The sequence below is a fragment of the Taudactylus pleione genome, unplaced genomic scaffold (assembly GCF_031769625.1).
Source record: "Taudactylus pleione unplaced genomic scaffold, aTauple2 ptg000279l, whole genome shotgun sequence".
NCBI lineage: Eukaryota > Metazoa > Chordata > Amphibia > Anura > Myobatrachidae > Taudactylus > Taudactylus pleione.
This window is the reverse complement of record NW_028284681.1, coordinates 957,907-968,208: the sequence shown is the minus strand read 5'-3', so window position 1 is coordinate 968,208 and position 10,302 is coordinate 957,907. Positions and strand designations below refer to the sequence as shown.

General features: G+C 38.3%; 1 pseudogene; it reads right to left on the bottom strand.

Annotated features, from left to right (window-relative positions):
• Positions 1–2,022: 2,022 nt before the first annotated feature.
• LOC148512616 (5S ribosomal RNA) lies at positions 2,023–2,141 on the bottom strand (annotated as a pseudogene).
• Between the last annotated feature and the right edge of the window lie 8,161 nt (positions 2,142–10,302).

Here is a 10,302-nt window from a genome sequence, read left to right as displayed (position 1 = left end):
CGTCGCTCCCGACATGGGCAAATGTGTATGTACTTGCCAATGCCAGGACCCGCCGCATGAGACATTGCGCTGGGTACACATCATTTAATGTGTACCCAGCCTTACCTTCTCTGGACTCTCCACTGACTGGCAAAGTTGCAGCATACTACATCATGTCCGTGACACTGCTGGGAACCGCCTCCCGGCAGCATAGCGGCCATGATCTAATATACTGAAAGGGAAAAATGCAGGATTTTGAGTGGGGAATATAAATATATAGATAGGCTAAATATAGATATGAGATAGATAGATATGAGATAGATAGATAGATGATAGATAGATAGGAGATATATTTATAGCTAGAGAAAGATATAGACAGATATATATATATATAAATTAAATTAGTGGTACAGACTTCATTGTGAGGAAATGGATTCTGCCTTCCACATGTGAAAACCTGTCAGCCATCCCTACTGAAGTGTGGCAAGGACAAGCCTACTATTTAGATAAGAGAAATTATAGTTATATTATAATATATACATAATTATATATATATATATATATATATATGAGCAATGAAGCTGATAAAAAGCGACCAATGTGCTAATAAATACTGTAGTAAAGTGCTAAAGTTCAACCATATCAACAAGACATAGGCTAGTGAGATGTGCAAATATGCAAAATTGTGCAAGATACGCAATAAATTAAATTGAAGTGCACTCATCATAAAGTGCATATACTCGTGTAATGATAACAAATGGTAATGTCACTTTAAAATGTAAAAAAGTGTTTTATTATAAACAACCACTAACCCCAAAATCTGGGGTAGTGCAAATAAAAAATTAAAAGTACAAAAAATACATGGAGGCGATGATTTAAAAAATGTGAGGATAATAAAAAAGGGGCTTATCTGAATAGAGGATAGGTAAGTTCATATGAGGCTGGAACCAGGAGTGTCCAACGCGTTTTGTCCGTTTGGTGGACTTCTTCAAGGGATATGGTACTCCTGCAAGGGACCTGATCTATAAACCCCCCTCAATGAGGATGCTGGGAGGTGTTTGGAATAAATTATGACCACTTCCGGTTTCCGCTGATTACAATGTCTTTATTAGGTTATATTCTATCTGTATCAAATATAACCATCCTTAAATGCTGATATCTTATTTCTGAAGTGTAATATCTAAATAGGGCAATAGTTAATTTTAAATGTATACGAATTTACATGATATCCGTTACATCATTTCCGCCCTATTTGGTGTAGCCCGATCGTTACTTCCGCCCGCACATACATGCAGATTCATTCCTATGAGCAGTGTCATCGTCTGATGTCCGCTGACGTCACTTCCGCCCAGCTCTCGTGCTTTGGAGCCGGATCATCATCACTCTGATTTACAACTGCAGTTGTGGCCATTTTAAGCTCTCAAATTTAATTCTCCATCACAAGTTATTTCACTTTATCGATGTGCAAGGACATTTTGTTAGTGCTTAAATAATACATAGGGAAAAATGTTGAAATTAAGCCTATGAATTAAATATTATAGATAATTCATATTGCTTGTTGCATTTCACTTTGATTATTTTTAACACTATAGATATTAAAAAAGGGGGACATAATAAACACAAAAAAAGGTCACAGGGAAGGATTATTGAATAGAAACAATAAATCTCTATATTACCATTTTTTTTTAATTTTCGCAAAAAATGGAAGGAGAAACAAGAGATACATTAAATAACTAAGAATACTTCAAAAATGATGGTTGAAAAAAATGATGAGACTTATAAATATATATATATATATATATATATATATATATATATATATATATATAAAAAAGGGTTTTCTTAAAAATTAAAAAGATTTGAATTGGTTGTCTCGGGAACTATCATTAAATTTCAATCTTGTGTTGTATTCTTCAAGGTAGTATGTTCCAGTCTTTTATAACCAGGATCCTCTTAGAGATCATCAGATGGGTACTGGATTGTCAAATGTATTCGATGAATTTTGCTATTAATTCTGACGGAATGTAATTGAGTCTCAACCTGGGACTACAGTACCTGGTATTCCCCAGAGGTCCCCCATCTAGGTACTGACCAGGCCCAATGTTGCTTATCTTCCAAGATCAGATGAGATCGGGCACTTAAAACGAGGTATGACTGTAGATAACTATGAGACTTCACCATTACCGTCTACATCCATTTACAAAAAAGGGGCTATTTCATAGCTGTCATTGAAGCCTTGCGGGGTCATGGTATCCAATTCGAAGATCCAGTACATTTCTCGTTTGGAAAGTTTATTCACCAGGTCTCCTCCTCTTTCTCCGGTTTGTACGTATTCAATGGCTTTAAAAGTTAAATCCTCTGGGTTAGAGTTGTGGTGTTGATGGAAGTGCCTTGAAACTGTGAAATTGTGTCCTATGAAAAGAAGAATAAGAGAAGAAGATGAACAAGAGGAGGAAGGAGAAAGAGTACACAAAAGGAGAAATATGTAGTTGCTTCGGAAAAAGAAAAAAAGGGATATTTAATTTATCTCAACATCCATTAACAAAGTCTGAAACTGATTTACTAAACAAGGGACTGACATTTGCACCTTCCAGTAATATGAATAAATTCCAGACATTCATCGATTTGAATAAATGTGAGGAATTTAACCCTCAAAAGACATTTTTAAGAAAAGATGATGAGACAATTAAGAATTATAATGAAAGTACATCTAAATCAGGACTTAAAGGAAAATCTAAATATTATCCATTGGAATCTAAAGGGAGTCATTTGAATGTATTCTATGAATTGGTTAAAAAGCATTTATGTGAGGAGGACCCACAGCCAATGATTAAGTGTAACCTCAAGAATAGAGAGAAAGAAGCACTAAAGAACCTACAGGAGAATCATGACATAGTCATAAAACAAGCTGATAAAGGGTGGGGATTGGTCATTATGGATCGTCCTACTATATCCAAGAGTCTCTTAGACTCCTGGTAGACACAAACTCATATAGTTCAATAGAAGGTGACCCTATGGAGAATTATTTAGATGAATTACGAACACTCTTGTTATATGGTTTACGTAATGATATCATTACGAAGGACAAATTTCAATATCTTTTAGTCACCAATCCCATTACCCCCATATTTTATTTTCTCCTGAAAATATATAAATCCATGACGAATCCACCGGGGAGACCAATTATTGCTGGCATAGACTCACTAACATCACACTTATCCGAATATGTAGACATTTTCCTGAGTAAATATGTAAAGGATTTACCATCCTATCTTAAGGATACTACAAATGTACTGCAGATATTAGAAACATTGGAGTGCATTGAGCATCAAAAAGGGATCAACACATGTAGAGAATTTCTTAAGATGGACTTATTGATCAGCAACATACATAGAGAATTTTTATGTGATCTTATGGCTTTTATTCTAACTCATAATTATTTTAAGTTTTTAGACAAATTTTATCAACAAATCTGTGGTACAGCTATGGGGACTATTTTTGCGCTTAGCTTTGCAAATCTATTTATGGGGTGTTGGGAAAAGGAGTATATTTATAAGAATAACCCATTTGAGAGAAATATCATATTGTATAAACAATACATTGATGACATTTTAATAATATGGGAAGGATCCAAAGAGAGTTTTAATTTGTTTTTAAATCATATCTCTAACAATAATATGAACCTGAAATTTACGTCCTGCATAGATGAAGTCTCCGTTGAATTTTTAGACCTGATTTTAATTGGAGAAGGAAATGAAATCCATAGAAAAAAATTTGTGAAAAAGGTAGACACAAATAGTTACCTTCACTATAAGAGTGGTCACCTAAAAAAGTGGAAAGAGAATATTCCATATTCCACATTTCACAGAATTAAGAGGAATTGTAGTAAACAGGTCACATGCGAGGAACAAATATAACTATACAGTACTAGATTAATTGAAAAAGAATACCCAGATAGGGTTCTAACTGAAGCTGCTGCCAAAGCTCAATCCTTAGAGAGGCATGATTTATTAATATACAAAGAAAAAAATGAAAAAGAGAAAACAACTATTATTCCATTTATTACTACGTTTAATGCGCAAGAAAGTGAAATAACTTGTGATGGAGAATTATATTTGAGAGCACCAAAATGGCCGCAACTGCACTTGTAAATCAGAGTGTAAAGATGGCCCCCATTTGAATTGAATGAAAGGTGTAGCAATATGGCTGCCGGCAATGGATGGAGGTGACGCTGAATAGGCTATCACCCCGGATACATGGGCAAGAAATGACGCGAGAGCCGGACGGAGGTGCCGATGTCGGACATCAGATGATGATCCAGCTCTAAAGCACAAGAGCCGGGTGGAAGTGACGTCAGCGGACATCAGACGATGACACTGCTCATAGGAATGAATCTACATGTATGTGCAGGCGGAAGTAACGATCGGGCTACACCAAATAGGGCGGAAATTATGTAAGGGATATCATGTAAACACCGTATACATTTAAAATTAACTATTGCCCTATTTAGATATTACACTACAGAAATAAGATATCAGCCTTTAAGGATGGTTATATTTGATACAGATAGAATATAAACTAATAAAGACGATGTAATCAGCGGAAACCGGAAGTGGTCATAATTTATTCCAAACACCTCCCAGCATACTCACTGAGGGGGGTATATAGCTCAGGTCCCTTGCAGGAGTACCATATCCCTTGAAGAAGTCCACCACATGGACGAAACGCGTTTGAGACTCCTGGTTCCACCCTCATATGAACTTACCTATCCTCTATTCAGATAAGCCCCTTATTTATTATCCTCACATTTTTAAATTATCGCCTCCATGTATTTTTTGTACTTTTTATTTTTTATTTGCACTACCCCAGATTTTGGGGTTAGTGGTTGTTTATAATAAAACACTTTTTTACATTTTAAAGTTACATTACCATTTGTTATTATTACATGAGTATATGCACTTTATGATGATTGCACTTTAATTTAATTTATTGTGTATCTTGCACAATTTTGCATATTTGCACATCTCACTAGCCTATGTCTTGTTGATATGGTTGAACTTTAGCACTTTACTACAGTATTTATTAGCACATTGGTCGCTTTTTATCAGCTTCATTGCTCTTACATTAAAATGTAACAAATCACCATTGTTATCACATTGCTGTAAAGCTGACACTTATATTATTAGGGAGTGCTCATATCTGTAGCATTTGGTATTTTATTTTTCTTTTGATTCTAATTTCAGATTGTATATACGTACATACACATATATAAAGTAAGGTGTATTTTTTATCTTTCGCTTGTAGTGTCTCATATATACTATATATATATATATATATATATATATATATATACACACACACACAGTCAGGTGCATAAATATTGGGACATTGACAGAATTTTCATATTTTGGCCTCTATTCACCACCACAATGGCTTTGAAATGAAACAAACAAGATGTGCTTTAACTGCAGACTTTCAGATTTAATTTGAGGGTGATTACATCCAAATCAGGTGAATGGTGTAGGAAGTGCAATGGTTTCTATATGTGCCTCCCACTTTTTAAGGGGCCAAAAGTAATGGGACTATCAACTCAAAAGCTATTTCATGGACAGGTGTGGGCTATTCCCTCGTTATTTCATTATCAATTAAGCAGGTAAAAGGTCTGGAGTTGATTCTAGGTGTGACATTTGCATTTGGAATCAGTTGCTGTCGACTCTCAATATGAGATCCAAAGAGCTGTTACTATCAGTGAAGCAAGCCATCATTAGGCTGAAAAATCAAAACAAACCCATCAGAGAGATAACAAAAACATTAGGTGTGGCCAAATCAACTGTTTGGAACATTCTTAAAAAGAAAGAACGCACCGGAGAGCTCAGCAACACCAAAAGACCCGGAAGACCACGGAAAACAACTGTGGTAGATGACAGAAGAATTATTTCCCTGGTGAAGAAAAACCCCTTCACAACAGTTGGCCAAATCAAGAACACTCTCCAGGAGGTAGGTGTATATTTGTGAAAGTCAACAATCAAGAGAAGACTTCACAAGAGTGAATATAGAGGGTTGACCACAAGATGTAAACCATTGGTGAGCCACAAAAACAGGAAGACCAGATTAGAGTTTGCCAAACAACATCTAAAAAAGCCATTACAGTTTTGGAGCAACATCCTATGGATAGATGAGACAAAGATCAACTTGTACCAGAGTGATGTGAAGAGAAGAGTATGGAGAAGGAAAGGAACTGCTCATGATCCAAAACATACCACCTCATCAGTGAAGCATGGTGGTGGTAGTGTCATGGTGTGGGCATGTATGGCTGCCAATGGAACTGGTTCCCTTGTATTTATTGATGATGTGAATGCTGACAAAAACAGCAGAATTAATTCTTAAGTGTTTCGGGGAATATTATATGCTCCTATTCAGTCAAATGCTTCAGAACTGATTGGACGGCGCTTCACAGTGCAGATGGACAATGACCCGAAGCATACTGCAAAAGCAACCAAATAGTTTTTTAAGGCTAAAAAGTGGAATGTTATGCAATGGCCAACTCAATCCCTTGACCTGAATCCGATTGAGCATGCATTTCACTTGATGAAGACAAAACTGAAGGGAAAATGCACTAAGAACAAGCAGGAACTGAAGACATTTGCAGTATAGGCCTGGCAGAGCATCACCAGGGATGAAACCCAGTGTCTAGTGATGTCTATGCGTTTCAGACTTCAGGCTATAATTGCATGCAAAGGATTTGCAACAAAGTATTAAAAAGTGAAAGTTAGATTTAGGATTGTTTAGTTTGTCCCATTACTTTTGGCCCCTTAAAAAGTGGGCGGCACATATAGAAACTGTTGTAATTCCTACACCGTTCACCTGATTTGGATGTAATTACCCTCAAATTAAATCTGAAAGTCTGCAGTTAAAGCACATCTTGTTTGTTTCATTTCAAAGCCATTGTGGTGGTGAATAGAGGCCAAAATATGAAAATTCTGTCAATGTCCCAATACTTATGCACCTGACTGTATACACATAGTATAGACAGAGATAGGGGTGGAAGAGAGGGAGGATAGAGGGGGGAAGAGAGACAGAGAGAGGGAAAAGGGAGAGAGCCCACACCTGTCCATGAAATAGCTTTTGAGTTGATAGTTCCATTCCTTTTGGCCCCTTAAAAAGAGGGATGGAGGAGAAAGTCAGAGAGGAACTGGAGGGAGAGGAAGGAATGGACAGAGGGGGAGAGCGAGAAGGAAGCAGGAGAGAGGCACCACATACCTGTTGCAGCTGCAGCTTTCTTATGGGGGCGGGCACTTCACTACATTAGGCCCCGCCCCATACACATGCACCAGCGAATAGCGGGGATGTCAACAAGGGGGCGGGGCTTCTAGAGGCAGCCACTAGAGGTCCATCAAGCAGTGTCCTGACGCTGACTGTCAGTGTGCTGTTTGTCTGTATGATTCTGCCGGGAGCCGGCCAGGGTGGGTGGCCAGCTTCCGGTCAATATCGGCGGCAGTGTGGGGGCCCCCAAGGTGTGGGGGCCCCTGGATGACCGCCCCTCCTATAATCTGGCCCTGGCTATAGAACTTTTAACCATTTTCAACAACCTTGTTGAGAAAATTTGTGATAGAAAAGAAGAGCATTTTCTGCCCACAGAAATCCACTCACTGCTACAACAATGGCATGATGAGGACGTTGAAGAATGTTTTTATAGCCAGTATTTTAAGATGCCTGCATGAACTATAATGAAAAGTGGGTAGCTCTAAATCCTACAAAGGAATTAGGTCATTTTCATGGCATGGGCTAACCTCTAAAGAAAATATAAATTGATCTGGTGCTAGATCATCTTTAGCAGTTGTTCATCAAATTTCTTAGATTTCTATTGATGAATAACAATATTTTGACAAACATAAAATAGATGAAAGATGTCTTGAATGACATTGGGAGACATGGACTTCTAATTCAGAAGTCAGTCTACCCTTAGAGGATAAATGGGTTCATATTTTCAAAGCATTCATTGAGAAAGGAATAGATGTTTCAGAGTTTTCAACTGTGGTGGAATTTCTATTCCTACTTCCAGTACCTAACTCTTAAGTAGAACCTGTATTCTCATATTCTCACTTATGAACACTATGGACAGATGAGAGGATTAGACATTGATACAATAGGAGCCAGTCTCATAGTAGAGACTTACCACAAGATTCTTTTTTTTTTTTTACTTTTTATTAAAGCATCACATCAAATCACAAAAATCAAACACAATGTGTCAGAGTTTACATGATAAAAACAAGAAAAAATACTTCCAAGTTCATAGTCATGAATAGAGATATACATAAACGTAGTCATTAACACGACTAATTTGCCCAGTACAAAAGATTCTTAAGGAAAAAAAAAATTACATAGTTCATACAAATACTCTTGGGGGGTATATTTAATAAAGTGAGAGTTTTTAAATGTGGAGATGTTGCCCATTGCAACCAATCAGTTTCTAGCTATTATCTTCTAGGTGCTAGAAAAATATTAAGTAGAGTATGATTGGCTGCTATGGGCAATATCTCCACTTCTAAAAACCTGCACTTTAGTAAATATTCCCCCTACTCCCAAAAACAAAGCGAGGGTTCAGGAACATCATCATCTACATCACAGTGTAAGCGATTCAAAATATTTTTTTAATTTTTCAGTGAACACTTTTTATAATGAACTTGCAGACGCAGTCAGGATACATTGTGAACTTTAAATCTCCAAACATGACCAGAATTTATGTACATCAAGTATCTCGCCTTCACGGCATTGTAATTCCCATATTACGGGGTTTATGTAATAGGGTGCGGTATAGATTTACTGGACCAGCGGAATGCCCAAGAATGTGTCCCAGTTTTTATATTTTTGAAATATAGCCTAACGATCTCTGGGCTGGCACATAAGGGGCGTAGGACTCTGGGTTGGCACATAAAGAGAGGATTCTGGGATGGTACCCTTAATTGATGGGAGGCAAACTATGAGAAAAAAAACTGGTGTCCGTCCGTTCAAAGTAATTTTCTAAATATTGCACTCCCAAGAAAAACGTTTGGACGCCCGCCTTATACAGCATAGAGAATAAGAGTTATTACATCTCTATTATAAGCGAGAAAGTGAGTTTGATGTCCTTTATGTTAGCAGCTGCGATAGCATATCTGTCCGCAGCTGAATCACCCTGTGTTCTGCAATGATTCCTGAAATTTAAGTGATTTTGGAAGCTATACTTATTTCTGTTCTGTCAGTCTGTTCCTGATATACCCCATTCCAAACGGTTAGGTCTAAAGTGGTTTACAGCACCTATGACATCACACCCATGTGACTTGTGACAACAGGAGGCCAAAAGTGTTTGCTCGCCACGATTCAGGCAGGTTTAAATTCCCCCTCTATACCCACGTGGATAGTAACACTGATAGCTGACCAGCTCTGCTGTAGCGGTCACGTGGTTGTGACGTCAGAGGTCCTTTCTACAATTTGGATCTAGCAACAACCCATTCCAAGTGGTATGAGAATATGCCTGCCTGCACTGTCATTTACTTATACTTACCTACTCTCCCGGGAGGCTCATCATTTTTCAGGTAACCCCCCCGCACCCCCGGAATAGTAGGCAGATCTCCCGCATCCCGCCCACTTCCTAGTGAAGTGGGCAGGATGTGGAGATTCTCTGAGAAATCTGCGGGTCCGTAGGGAGAGGGTGGGGCTAAATGATGCAAATTTTAATCATTTAGCCACGCCACCTCCGCACAGACCCGCAAATTTTTCCTGTAAAAGGGGCGGTGGCTAATGACGACTATAGTCTGGCCCCGCCCCCTGAAGCTGGGAGCAGCAGGTCCTCTCCGGCTGCTCCCAGAAAGGATAACAAAAAAAGTAGGTAAGTATGCATCTGCTTTGTATAGTAATCCAGGTTATAGGCGAGGACAATGTAAAAAAATGAAGGCTGCAGGTGTATTTCAGGGTTCAGTCTAAAACCCGGGCAACGCCGAGTATCCAAGCTAGTGTAAAATACAGATATACAAGTCTGTCAAAGTGCCGGTCCCTGAAACATAAAACCTGAAAGGCGTATTAAAACTTAGTACAGTCCCTGAATAGTAGCACAAGCTGCAGTCTCCAGCTTCTGGTCTGCAGAGCAGACTGCAGCAGCTCCTCTAAGCAGCATAAGCAACAGGTTGCTAAGCAGTGATGCCTGCACTTAAGTGCTACAAACTACAAAATAAGTTCAAATTGCGTAAATGCGTAGTGCGTACTCGACGCGACATGGTAGTCACATGATTAGCAGCCGTTTAGCCCCTAAGAAACTGACTCTATCACATAGGAAGTGACGTCTGC